A 13,786-nucleotide genomic window follows, 5' to 3' on the forward strand; every position below is an offset into this window, starting at 1 on the left:
AACTGGAAACAGAAAAATAATAGAGAAAAGAAAATATCTTTTCAGATCAACAAAGTTGGCAACCTCTAGCAAGACTGACAAAAAATAAAATAAAAACAGATTGCTAATATCAAGAATGAAATAGGGGATAGCACTACAGACCCTGCAGATATCAAAAAGATAATAAGGGAATACTATGAACAACTTTACACACATAAATTTGACAATTTAGATGAAATGGATCAATTCTTCAAAAAGTACAAACTACCACAACTCACCCAATGTGAGTTAGATAATTTGAACAGCACTATAACTATTAGGTAATTTAAAATGAGAAAAATAAATCTTCAGACCTATATGTTTTCATTGGAGAATTCTGCTCAATGTTTAAAGAAGAATTTACACCATTCCATATAATCTCTTCTAGAAAATATTAGAGGGAATGCTTCCTAACCCTTTCTATGAAATTAGTATTAACATTAAACCAAAAAAGGAAAGTACAGAAAATAAAATTATAGGCCAGTATTCCTCATGAATATAGATGCCAAATCCTTAACAAAATATAAGCAAATAGAATTCAGTAGTAGTCCAGGCACGATAGCTCACGCCTGTAATCCCAGCACTTTGGCAGGCTGAGGCGGGAGCATCACTTGAGGCCAGGAGTTTGAGAGCAGCCTAGGCAAAATAGTGAAAGCCCTATCTCTACAAAAAGAAATGATTTTAATTAGCTGGGCATGGTGGCACGTGCCTGTAGTCCTAGCTACCTGGGAGGCTGGGAGGGAAAATGATTGCTTACACCTAGGAGTTTGAGTTTGCTGTGAGTCATGATTGCACCACAGCACTCCAGCATGGATGACAGAGCAAGGCCTTATCTCAGAAAAGGAAAAAAACAATCAACAATATATAAAAATAATTATACAGCATGACCAAGTGGGATTTATTCATTCCAGGGGTGCAAGGCTGGTCTAACAATTGAAAATCAATCAGTGTAATCTTCCATATTAACAGGATAAAGAAGAAAAATCACATGATCATATCCATTGCTGTGGAAAAAGCATTTGATAAAATGAAACACCCATTTATGATTTTAAAACTCTTTGAAAACTAGGAATAGAGGGGAAATTCCTTGACGTGATAACCTACAACTAACCTATAAAAACTACAGCTAGCATACTTAACTAACACTGCAGTCCTGAATACTTCTCCCCTAAGATCATAAACAAGACAAGGATTTTTACTGTCATCACTCCTATCAACATAATGCTGGAAGTTCTAGACAGTGCAATAAGATAAAGAAAGGCAATAAGAAGGACATAGATCTGAAAGGAAGAAAGAAAACTATCTGTATTTGCAGATGACATGATGGTCTAAGTAGAAATTCCAAAGAACCAAAAAAAAAAAAGAACCACCTAAAAATAGTAAGTGAGTTTCACACATTTACAGAATACAAGGTTAACACAAAGATTAGTCACATTTCTTTATATTAACAATCAACATGTGGAAACCAAAATTTAAAATGCAATTCCATTTACAATGGCTAAAAAAATACTTAGATGTAAATTCAACAAAACACATATGACTTATATACTGAAAACTACAAAACACTGCTGAAAAAAGTCAAAGAATAGCTAAATAGAGAGACATACCATATTCATGGATTGGGAGACTAAACATAGTAAAGATATCAGTTCTCCCAAAATTGATACACATACAGATTTAATGCAATTACTACCATAATCCCAGCAAGATTTTTTTATAGATATAGGCAAGATTATTCTAAAGTTTACATAGAAGGAACTAGAATAGGCCAGATATGGTGGCTCATGCCTGTAATCCCAGCAGTTTGGGAAATCAAGGTGGGCAGATCACTTGAGGCCAGGAGTTTGAGACCAGCCAGGGCAGTATAATGAGACCCCATCTCTACAAAACAAAATTTTTAAACAATAAAATTTTTAAAAAGAGAACTTAAAATTTTTTTTTTAAATTTTAAATAAAATTTTTTTAAAAAGAACAGTAAGAATATTGTTTTCTTACCTATGGGAAAAGCAAAAAATAGTAATAAAATGAGCTAGAATGGAAACCATTTCTGAAACAGAAGAATAAAGGGGGAAGAACCACTATACTTGATATCAAGGTTTATTATAAAGTAATATACAGTAATCAAAACTGTGTGGCCCTGGTGAAGATATAGACACATCAATCCACTGAATAAACTAGAGAGCCCACAAATAGACCCACACAAATATGGCCAACTTGTTTTTAACAAAGGAGCAAAAACAATTCAATGGAGGAAAGACGGTCTTTTCAACAAATGATGGTAGAGTAATTGGATATCCATAGACAAAAACATGAACCTCAACCTAAACCTCATACTTCCTATAAAAGTTAATTCAGAGTGCATCATAGATTTTCATGTAAATAATTAAGCTATAAAACCTCCAGAAGGGCCGGGCGCCATGGCTCACACCTGTAACCCCAGCACTTTGGGAGGCCAAGATGGATGGGTCACCTGAAGCCAGGAGTTTGAGACCAGCCTGGCCAACATGGCGAGACCCTGTCTCTATTTAAAAATGCAAAAAAAATTAGCCAGTTGTGGTGGTGCGTGCCTGTAGTCCCAGCTACTCGGGAGGCTGAGGCAGGAGGATCACTTGAACCCGAAAGGCAGAGGTTGCAGTGAGCTGAGATCATGCCACTGCATTCCAGTCTGGGCAACAGAGCAAAAATCTGTCTCAATTAAAAAGTAAAATAAAATAAATTTTTTAAAAAAACCTCTGGAAGATAACATAGGAGAAAATCTCTGAGACCTAAAGCTTGATGAAGCATTCTTAGACATGACACCAAAGGCATGATCCCTAAAAAAATCAATCCAACTTCATCAAAATTATTATTATTTTTTTTTGCTCTGTAAAAGACCTAGTTAAGAGAATGAAAAGACAAATTACAGACTAAGAGAAAATATTTGCAAACCACATATCTGACAAAGGACTCATATCTAGAACAAATATATAAAGAACTCTCAATTCAACATAGAAACGCCACATTAAAAAATCAGATAATCAATTAGAAGACTGGCAAAAGACATAAAGAGAAATTTCAGCCAAGGCGATATATGGATAGAAACTAATTATCTAAAAAGATATTCAACATCACTAGCCTTTAGACAGGTTAAGACCACAATGAGATATCACTACTACACATCTATAAGAACAGCTAAAATAAAAGATAGTATCAAATACTGGAGAGGATGTACAGAAACAAAATCATTTATATATTGCTAGTGTGAATATAAAATTGTCCAGCCACTCTGGGAAAAAGTCTCAAAACAGTTCCTCCAAAGATTAAGCATAGAATAACCATACACTCCTGCATCTCCACTCCTACGTATATAACCAAGAGAAATAAGAACATGTTCACCAGGGAAACTTGAACACAAATGTTTACAGCAGCATTACTCATGAAAGCCAAAAAGTAGAAACAACCCACATGTCCATGAAGAGATGAATGAATAAAGAAAATATGGTAGGCCTAAACAATAAAATATTATTTGATAATAAAAAGGAATGAAGTACTGATAGATCCTACAACATGGATGAACTTTTTTTTTTTTTCCCCTGAGACCGAGTTTCACTCTTGTTGCCCAGGCTGGAGTGCAGTGGCGCCATCTCGGCTCACTGCAACCTCTGCCTCCTGGGTTCAAGCGATTCTCCCACCTCAACTTTCTGAGTAACTGGGATTACAGGCATCCGCCACCACGAACAGCTAATTTTTTGTATTATTAGTAGAGACGGGGTTTTACCATGTTGGCCAGGCTGGTCCTGAACTCCTGACCTCAGGCGATCCACCCGCCTTGGCCTCCCAAAGTGCTGGGATTACAGTCATGAGCCACGGCGCCTGGCCATGGATGAACTTTGAAAACATTAAGTGAAAGAAGCCAGTCACAAACTGTCACATATTGTATGATTCCATTCATGTGAAATATTCAGAAAAGGCAAATCTGTAGAGACAGAAATAGATATAGTGGTTGTGTAGGGCTGGGGTGGGGTGGGGAATGTGAGAGGAAATGAAGAGTGACTGCTAATGGATGTGAGATTATTTTGGGGGTGATGAAATGTTCTAAAACTGGTTGCGGTGAAGGTTGCATAACTCAGTGAATAGACTCAAAACCATTCAATTGGACATTTTATATGGGTGTGTTTTATGGTATGTGAATTGTATCTCAGCAAATCTGTTATGTATGTAGAATAAATGTAATATATAACAGCTTTATATGCAGTGTGTGCATATATGTGTGTGTATGTATATTGTGTGTATATATATATAAAATAAAAATCACGCTGGGCGTGATGGCTCACACCTGTAATCCCAGCACTTTGGGAGGCTGAGGCAGGCGGATCACCAGAGGTCAGGAGTTTGAGACCAGCCTGGCCAACATGGCAAAACCCCATCTCTACTAAAAACACAAAAATTAGCAGGGCATGGTGGTGTGCACCTGTAATCCCAGCTACTCAGGAAGCTGAGGCAGGAGAGTCACCTGAGCCGGGGAGGCGGAGGTTGCAGTGAGCCGAGATCCCACCACTGCACTCCAGCCTGGGCGACAGAGGGAGACTCTGTCTCTAAATAAACAAATAAATAAAAACCAGTCCAATTAGAAAATAGGCAAAAGACATGATAGCCCATGTCCCTGAAGAAGGTATATAGAAGGCAAACAAGCACATGAAAAGATGTCCCACATCACCAGCCATTAGTGAAATGCAAATTGAAACCCATGACAAGATACCACTTTAGAACAGCTAAAATTTAAAAACCAATAATGACAACACCAAACACTGGTGAGGATGCCGTGAACTTGAATCGTTCACACATGACCGGTGGGAATGCAAAATGGTCCAGCTACTCTGGAAAACAGTTTGTCAGTTTCCTGAAAAACTAAACAAAATATACCTACCAGATGACCCAGCAACTGAATTGCACTCCTGGGCATTTTATCCCCAAGAAACGAAAACGTATGTCCACACAAAAACCTGCACACAATTAATTATTCACAGCAGCTTTATTTGTAATAGCCAAAAACTGGAAACAGGCCAGGCGCGGTGGCTCACACCTGTAATCCCAGCACTTTGGGAGGCTGAGGGCGATCACCTGAGGTCGGGAGTAATCCCAGCATTTTGCGAGGCCAAGGAGGGCGATCCCCTGAGGTCAGGAGTTCGAGACCAGCCTGGCCAACATGGTGAAATCCTGTCTGTGCTAAAAATACAAAATAAGCTGGGCGTAGTGGTACATGCCGGTCATCCCAGTGTAAAAAGTAAAGTAGAAGTTCCTCTTCAGAGACTCTCCTCCCCATCTAATTAAGAATAAATAGTAATTTCTCTTAGAAGCAAAATTTATTCAAAGATGTGTGCTAACATTCTTAAATATCTTCTAGCCGTAATAAAAAAATCAACGTACTTTATGTTCTTAACTCCCACAATTTAGCCTAAATATTTGCCCTAGCGTGCTTATACTAGTCCAAGAAAGCATTAAGTCATAGCCTGTTCCTCTTCCTTATGTAGAAATGTTTTTACCTTTCTCAGCATTCCACAAGTTACTTCCTCCTTCTTTTGTTCTCCTCTGCCTTTGCCTCTTAAAAAGTTCTAAGTTGCTAGCCAATCAGGACAAATACAGAATGTGAGGTCCCGTTCCAGCCAATAGAAACCAGACGTAGCAATAAAACAGATGTGTCAAATTATAAACGACCCTGTCTCCTTTGTTCGGTGTACTTTTGGAGCAAAACCGCCAGCGAGTATACCCTTTCTGCAGAAAGTAAATATAGCCTTGCTAAAGAAATTAAATTTATATTCAAGTGCTATTTCTTTACAGCATCAAAAAACAAGCATTTCTAACACAGGCTACTCAGGAGGTTGAGGCAGGAGAATTGCTTGAACCTGGGAGGCGGAGGTTGCAGTAAGCCGAGATAGCGCCATTGCACCCAGCCCGGGCAACAAGAGTGAGACTCCATCTCAAGAGAAAAAACAAAACCAAACCAAAAACTGAAAACAACCAATGCGTCCTTCACTAGGTGAGTGGCTTAACAGATTATGCCACATCCATGCCATGGAGTACTATGCAGCAATAAAAATGAGTGAGATATGAAGAGGATACAGGTAACAACTTGGACGATTCTGAAGAGTGGTACAGAGAGTGAAAAAAGCGTCTCTAAGGATCACATGTGTTACAACATTCTTTTTGTTTGTTTGTTTTTTTGAGATGGAGTTTCGCCCTTGTCCCCCAGGTTGGAGTGCAGTGGCTCAATCTCAGCTCACCGCAACCTCTGCCTCTTGGGTTTAAGTGATTCTTCTGCCTCAGCCACACCAGTAGCTGCCTGACACCACGCCTGGCTAATTTTTGTATTTTAGTAGAGATGGGGTTTCACCATGTTGGCCAGGCTGGTCTCAAATTCCTGACCTCAAGTGATCCACCTGCCTTAGCCTCCCAAAGTGCTGGGATTACAGATGTGAGCCACCATGCCCAAGCGTAACATTCCCAAGCGTAACATTCTCGAAATGACAGAATGATAGAGGTGGAGAAGATGAAACGTTGCCAGGAGTTAGGGATGGTGGGGGAAAGTGTTTGACTATGAAGGGCGTAGCACAAGGGAGGTCTTTGTAGTAACAGAATAATTCTGTATCTGGACTGCAGTTGTCGTTATATACATCCAGATGTGATAAAATGACAGAACTGTACACACATATTATACCAATGTCAAATTCCTGGTTTTGATACTGTCCTGAATGATTTAGTCGAAGTAACCATCAGGGGATGCTGGATGAAGCACACACCAGACTTCTCTGTTCTATCTTTGCAACTTCTGTGAATCTATACTTACTTTTTTTCAAAAAAGAAATTTAAGACAGAGTCTCCCTCTGTCACCCAGGAAGGAGTGCAGTGGTGCGATCATAGCTCATTGCAGCCTTGAACTTGAGGTGGGCTCAAGCAATCCTCAGCGACCTGAGTAACTAGAACTACAGGCATCAGCCACCATACCCTGTTAATTTATGTTTTATTGTTTGTTGAGTCGGGGTCTCTCTACATTGCCCATTCTGGTCTCCATCTCTTGGCCTCAAGCAATCCACTTCCTCGGCCTTCCAAGATGCTGGGATTACAGGTGCCAGTCACCGCACCTGGACATAAATTTTTATTTTCTTAATTCCAGCAATCTTAATGGGGGACTCCAGGCCAGGTGGCCAGGTCGCCAGGTCCCAAAGGTCTCAGGCAGGGGACCCTTTGGGACTTGAATTCCTGCTCCTCACCTAGAAGGAGTAGCTGAGGTTTCTGCTGGCCACGGCACCAGGTGTGGCTCATAGTCTTGTTACAGGAGGGGATTGGACAATGGGTCTGTGGACGTGTCTTGATTTCCGGAGGCCAAGGGCTGCGTGGAGAGGGCAAGGGGAGAGGAGCACAACTCCTGAGAATGCAGCCTCGGCACTTGCACTCTTCCTCCCCGCCGTTCCTCCAAACAGGTCGTTGGTCTCCTTTTTTGGTGACTTGACTGTCACCCCCTTACCAGGGAAGCATTGAAAGCAGGCAATGAACAGAGTCCCTGAGAGCCCTGGGTGGCCACTCCCTGCCTGGCTGTGTCGCCCTCACCCCCCCACCTCTGCCCAGGACGGTAAGATGGAAACAATGATAGTGCCTTCCTCACAGGGCTGGCGACAGCACACACAGGACACGCTCAGCAACCCGAACATCCCATGACAAGCATGTGGTAAACAGACGTGGGTTCCAGTCCTGGGTCTGCCATGTGTTTGCTGTGACATCTGTCAGTTTCCCCTCCCAGGGTGATAATAAGATTGCTGTTACGACTTCAGGGCTGTGCTGTGACAGGTCCCAGTCCTTACAGCACTTAGCACGGTGGCTGCTATGGAACGGGCTCTCTGTGAAAGTGAGCCGTCATTATTCCAGACATTGTCAGGTACCCTGCTGACCCATCACTCCCTGCAGACATCAATTCACGCACCTCTGGCTACTCAGCCCCAGCCTGAGCTTCACAGAGAGGCCCTTTGAGACGAAACTGTCATTTCTTCCCGCTCCCTGGGCAGATCGCACTCTAGGGTGGGAAGGGGTCTTTGGCTCAGCTGCCGCCAGACTTCTCTGTCCTATCTTTGCAACTTCCTCTGATAATTATTTCAAAATTAAAAGAAAATTTTTTTTAAATTCGCGAGGTGAGGTTGTCACCTCCTGTTGAAGGAGCAGCCTGGAGTTGAGAGCGAGAAGAGTGGGGAAAGAAAGAGGCTTGGCTACTTCTCCTTTTTTTTTTTTTTTGAGACCAAGACTCGCCCAGGCTGCAGTGCAATGGTGCAATCTCAGCTCACTGCAACCTCCACCTCCCGGATCCAAGCAATTCTCCTGCCTCAGCTTTCTGAGTAGCTGGGACTACAGGTGCGCACCACCACGCCTGGCTAATTTTTGTATTTTTAGTAGAGACAGGGTTTCACTATGTTGGCCAGTCTGGTCTCGAACTCCTGACCTTAGATGATCTGCCCACCTCGGCCTCCCAAAGTGGTAGAATTACAGGCATGAGCACCACAGTCGACCTTTTGTTTTCTTTTTAAGCGACTGAGTCTTCTCTGTTGCCCAGGCTGGCGTGCAGTGGTGCAATCACAGCTCACTGCAGACTCAAACTCCTGGGCTCAAATGGTCCTCCTGCTTCAGCCTCCTGAGTAGCTGGGACTACAGGCATGCGCCACTGTGCCCAGCTTATTTTTAAGCATTTTTTTCCTACATACAATGTCTGCTATGTTGCCTAGGCTGGTCTTGAACTCCTAGAAAGCACTTCTCAGCAGTGCAGTGCATCTCCACCCCTGGCCAGTCGCAAGAGCCCAGCCCTGCATGATCACCCACCTGGGGAGGAGGCTCTGGAGTGGCCAGTGCCGCTGGGAGCTCTTTCATCAAGGAGGATAATGGAGCTGCCTGCCCCAGGCACCGTCCCAGGGACAGGGTGGGAGGCGGGCCAGGGATGGATCGGTCATCTCCGTCAGGAGTGACTCAGGAGGTTGGCAGACCGGGAGGGACAAAGAGACCCGTGTCATGACCATGGCCCGGTGCCTGGGTGTCCTCCCTCCCGCACATGGTGGCCCAGCCCTCCTGGCATGTGAGGCCATGAGACCTTCTCACCTCCCTTCCTGCCTGGCCAGCCCTCATCTCAGCATCTGCCCCCATCTCTCTGAGTCACTATGTCATGTGTTCTGATTCTTCCTCAGCTTGGCATTTCACAGGGAGGGGGTGCCATCTGTCTTCCCTGTCCCTGAGGGCCTCCCTGGGCGTGAACTCGGCCGGAGTAGGTCACTCTTGCGTTCTCCACTGAACCTGCCCCTCGCGCTTTCTTCGACCTCTTAAGGAAGCAGCTGGAGTCACCTTTGACTCTTCAAGTGAGTCCTGCCACTTCCTCCTCCAAAATGGGTCCTGACCCCACTCCTCTCTCCATCTCCACTTCCTCTCTCTTGGACAATGGCCAGGGCCTCCCAGCCCTGTCCCTGCCTCCACTGATAGCCTGTGTTCACTGTCCACGCAGCTGCCAGTAGGCCTCTGAAGCCTCAAGCCCTCCATCACACCCTCCGAGCTCACTTCTCCAGCGGCTTCTCAACGTGCTCTTTGAAAGCCCAAGTTCCAGCTGGGCGCGGTGGTTCACACTTGTAATCCCAGTACTTTGGCAGGCGGAGGCAGGCAGATAACTTGAGGTCAGGAGTTCGAGACCAGTCTGGCCAACATGATGAAAACCTGTGTCTATTAAAATACAAAAATTAGCCAGGCGTGGTGGTGCATGCCTGTAATCCCAGCTACTTGGGAGGCTGAGGCAGATGAATCACTTGAACCCGGGAGGCAGAAGTGGCAGTGAGCTGAGATCACGCCACTGCACTCTAGCCTCAGCGACAGAGCAAGACTCCATCTCAAAAACAAAACAAAACTAGAATTAAATTCCATTGCTGGATGGGGTGGCTCACGTCTGTACTCCCAGCACTTTGGGAGGCTGAGGTGGGTGGATCACCTGAGGTCAGGAGTTCAAGACCAGCCTGGCCAACATGGTGAAACCTGGTCTCTACTAAAAATATAAAAATTAGACTGGCATGGTGGTACATGCTTGTAACCCCAACTACTCAGGAGGCTGAGGCAGGAGAATCGCTTGAACCCGGGAGGCAGAGGCTGAAGTGAGCTGAGATTGTGCCACTGCACTCCAGCCTGGGCAACAGAGCGAGACTGTCTCAAAACAAACAAATAAACAAGCACCAATCCTGCCTGTGGCCTATAAGACCCTGTGTAATCAAGCTTCCTTGGGCAACCACTCCACCTCCATCACTCCACTCAAGCACGCTTCTTTCCTTCTTGTTCCGTGAACGCAACAAGTACATTCTCGCCAGGTGTCTTTGCACTTGATTTTGGCCTTCCCTGGACCCACATTCCCCAGGAACCCACAGATCTCCCTCCCTCACTTCCTTCCGGTCTCAAGTCAAACGACTTCTCTTTCTGAAATGGCAGCCGGACCCAGCACAGCCTGACATTGCACCCCTCTGTGGTTCCTTCACTGTCAGAGGTCATGTGTTTGCTTGTCTTTCGGATCGTTGTCTGTCTCTTCTGCAGAACGTCAGCTCTGGGAGGCCAGAGAGTGATTTTTGGGGGGCACTGCTGTGACCCTGGGGCCCAGCATAGGCCTGGCACACAGAGGTGCTCAGTGAGCATGTGTTGAATTCTGGTGTTCTGGTGGGATCCAGGAGCTGGGTGGGGAAGTCTGAGAGAGTGAACTCGAACTCAGGTCCTACTTGTTTGTTTGTTTGTTTGTTTGTTTGTTTGTTTTTTGAGACAGGGTCTGACTCTGTTGCCCAGGCTGGAGTGCAATGTTTCAGTCTCGGCTCACTGCAAACTCCATCTCTTGGGCTCAAATGATCCTCCCACTTTAGCCTCCCGCGTAGGTAGGACTACAGGCGCACGCCACCGTACCTGCCTAATTTTTGTATTTTTTGTAGAGACAGGGTCTTGATATGTTGCTGAGACGGGTCTCAAACTCCTGGGCTGAAGCCATCCACAAGCCTCAGCCTCCCAAAGTGCTGGGATTACAGGCATGAGCCACCGTGCCCGGCTCGGTCCTACACGTTCACCATGGTTGAGTGCCAGACCCTCCTAAGGGTGGTCTTTGTGTCAAATTCCTTCATTGTTTCCCAAACTTTAGAGGTTTGCCTACAACCTTCAGGACTTTTGTCCTGTCTATGAGTCACCTGCAACATGTTTATTGAATACATTTTAAAAATCAATTCAGTTGATTGATTTTTTTTCTTATTTATTTATTTATTTATTTATTTATTTATTTTGACTTAGCCTCATGTGAAGCCGGTTTGGCATTCTGGTTTCCTGTTGTTCTGGCGCATACTAAATGAAGCATACACAGTAGCGTCACAGTGGCTCCCGGGGCCCTCAAGCTGCACTTTGGGCAGAGCGGGGTTACTCCCCGATCCCTGGTTATTGACAATGTTCTGCTCCTCTGGGCGAAGTCCTCCCAGGCCAGACCTGCTGGAGCCAGGATCTGTCGTCAGAGGACAGGTGTGTCAGGGCAGGGCTGGTGAGCATGTATGCAGCGGATCTGGAAGAGGCTTCCCTCCCGGCTGCCGAGAGGCCCCTGTGTATCCCCAGCCCCATCTCATGCCTCTCCAGCCTTGCTTCAGCTCCTCGAATTTTGCAGTTTTGCTAAACATGTTCCCACTTGGGGCCTTCACACATATGTGAGTTTCCTTCCATAGGGAAGCCTCCCCTGGCCCCTCAGACCTCAAGTCACACTTAGATTCTATGCTGTAAAACAGCGGTCCCCAACCTTTTTGGCACCAGGGATCGGTTTCATGGAAGACAATTTTTCCATGGACCTGAGAGTGGGGAGGGAGCTGGGGATGATTCAAGCACATTACATGTATTGCGCACTTGATTTCTATTATTATTACATTGTGATATACAATGAAGTAAGTCTACAACTCACCATCACGTAGAATCAGTGGGAGCCCTGAGCTTGTTTCCCTGCAACTAGACGGTCCCATCCGGGGCTGATGGGAGACAGTGACAGTTCATCAGGCATGATCTGTGAGTACGCAACCTAGATCCCTCGCATGCACCGTTCACGATAGGGATCGTGCTGCTACGAGAATCTAAAGCCGCTGCTGATCTGACAGGAGGCGGAGCTCAGGCGGTCATGCTTGCTCGCTGGCTGCTCACCTCCTGCTGTGCAGCCCAGTCACTAACAGGCCACAGACCAGTATCAGTGTGTGCAGTACAGCACTGGGGACCCCTGCTGTAAAAACTCTGAGCTACCCCTTGGGAGCAGGTGTCACAGTTGTGGTTTGATATGTGCATGAGATTCTTTCATGTCCTTCTCCCTGCAAGACTGTGAGCCCCGTGCGGAAAGGGCATGCACTCTGCCAGCTTGGACAGCCCCCACAGAGTGCCTCCCTTCCCACTGCCCACGGCCCGGCCCCCACCCATGTCTGCTTTCCTCCTGCATGTGGACTTCCTGTCCCAGCCAAGCAGCCCCATGTCACCTCCCCTCCCGACCTGGTTTGTTCATTCCTGCCTCTAGGCCTTTCTTTTGGTCTCTGTGCTGCGTCCTCTGCCTTCTTCAAAATGCAGGGAGAGGCGGGGCATGGTGGCTCATGCCTGTCATTCCAGCACTTTGGGAGGCCGAGTTGGGTGGATCACTTGAGGTCAGGGGTTCAAGACCAGCCTGGACAACATGGTGAAACCTCGTCTCTACTAAAAATACAAAAATTATCTGAGTGTGGTGGGCGCTTGTAGTCCCAGCTACTCAGGAGGCTGAGGCAGAAGAATCGCTTGAATCTGGGAGGCAGAGGGTGCAGTGAGCCAAGATCGTGCCACTGAACTCCAGACTGGATGACAGAGTGAGACTCCATCTCAAAAAAAAACAAAAAACAAAACAAAACAAAAACCAGGCAGAGCTGCCGTATAGGAAACCCTGCCCTCACTGCTGCAGCCCACGGCTTCACCTTACTGCTCCTCCAGCACCCGAGCTCTGTGAGCAGCCTTTGGTTCTCACCAACACAGCCGTGTAGCACAGCGTCGGAGTGTGGCCTCTGCAGCCAGTGGTCGGGGCTCAAATCTGGGCTCCACTGCTAACAGCTGGGGACTGCGGAACTGATATAACTTCTCCAGGCTTCAGCCGCTTGTTCTCAAACATGCACGTGCATCAGAATCCACCAAGGACTTCTCAAAACACAGATTCCTGGGCCCCACCCCAGGGTTTTTGATTCCTGAAGTCTGGGGTGGGGGCTGAAAATTCGCCTTTTTAGCAAGCTCCCTTGTGCTGCTGATGCTGCTGCCTAGGGACCACACTTTGAGAACCATTGTCTAGTTGTTAGGGAAGGTAAATGAGGTTAATGGAGATTAATTAACGCAAACTGGGTAGAATCATAGAAAGCGTTCAACAACTGTTAGTTACTATTCCCATTTACACGAGACACTCTGGCCCTTTTTTACTTCCTGACAGGTATTATAGAAAAGTGCACTGATATGCAAAACCGCCGGGCGTGGTGGTGCCCGTGATCCTCAGCTACCGGGAGGCTAGGGAGGAGAATCGCTGAACCCAGGGAGGCAGAGGTTTGTAGGAGCCAGATCTACTACTGCACTCCAGCTGCAATGAAGGAGCCAGACTCCATCAAAAAAGAAAGGAGAAAGAACTAAAAGCAGAAAGAGAGTTAAGAAAGAAAGAAAGAAAGAAAGGAAAGAAAGAAAGAAAGAAAGAAAGAAAGGTTAAAGAAGGAAGAAGGAAGCATACAATAGCAGA

Source organism: Papio anubis, chromosome 20 (genome assembly GCF_008728515.1).
Source record: "Papio anubis isolate 15944 chromosome 20, Panubis1.0, whole genome shotgun sequence".
Lineage (NCBI taxonomy): Eukaryota > Metazoa > Chordata > Mammalia > Primates > Cercopithecidae > Papio > Papio anubis.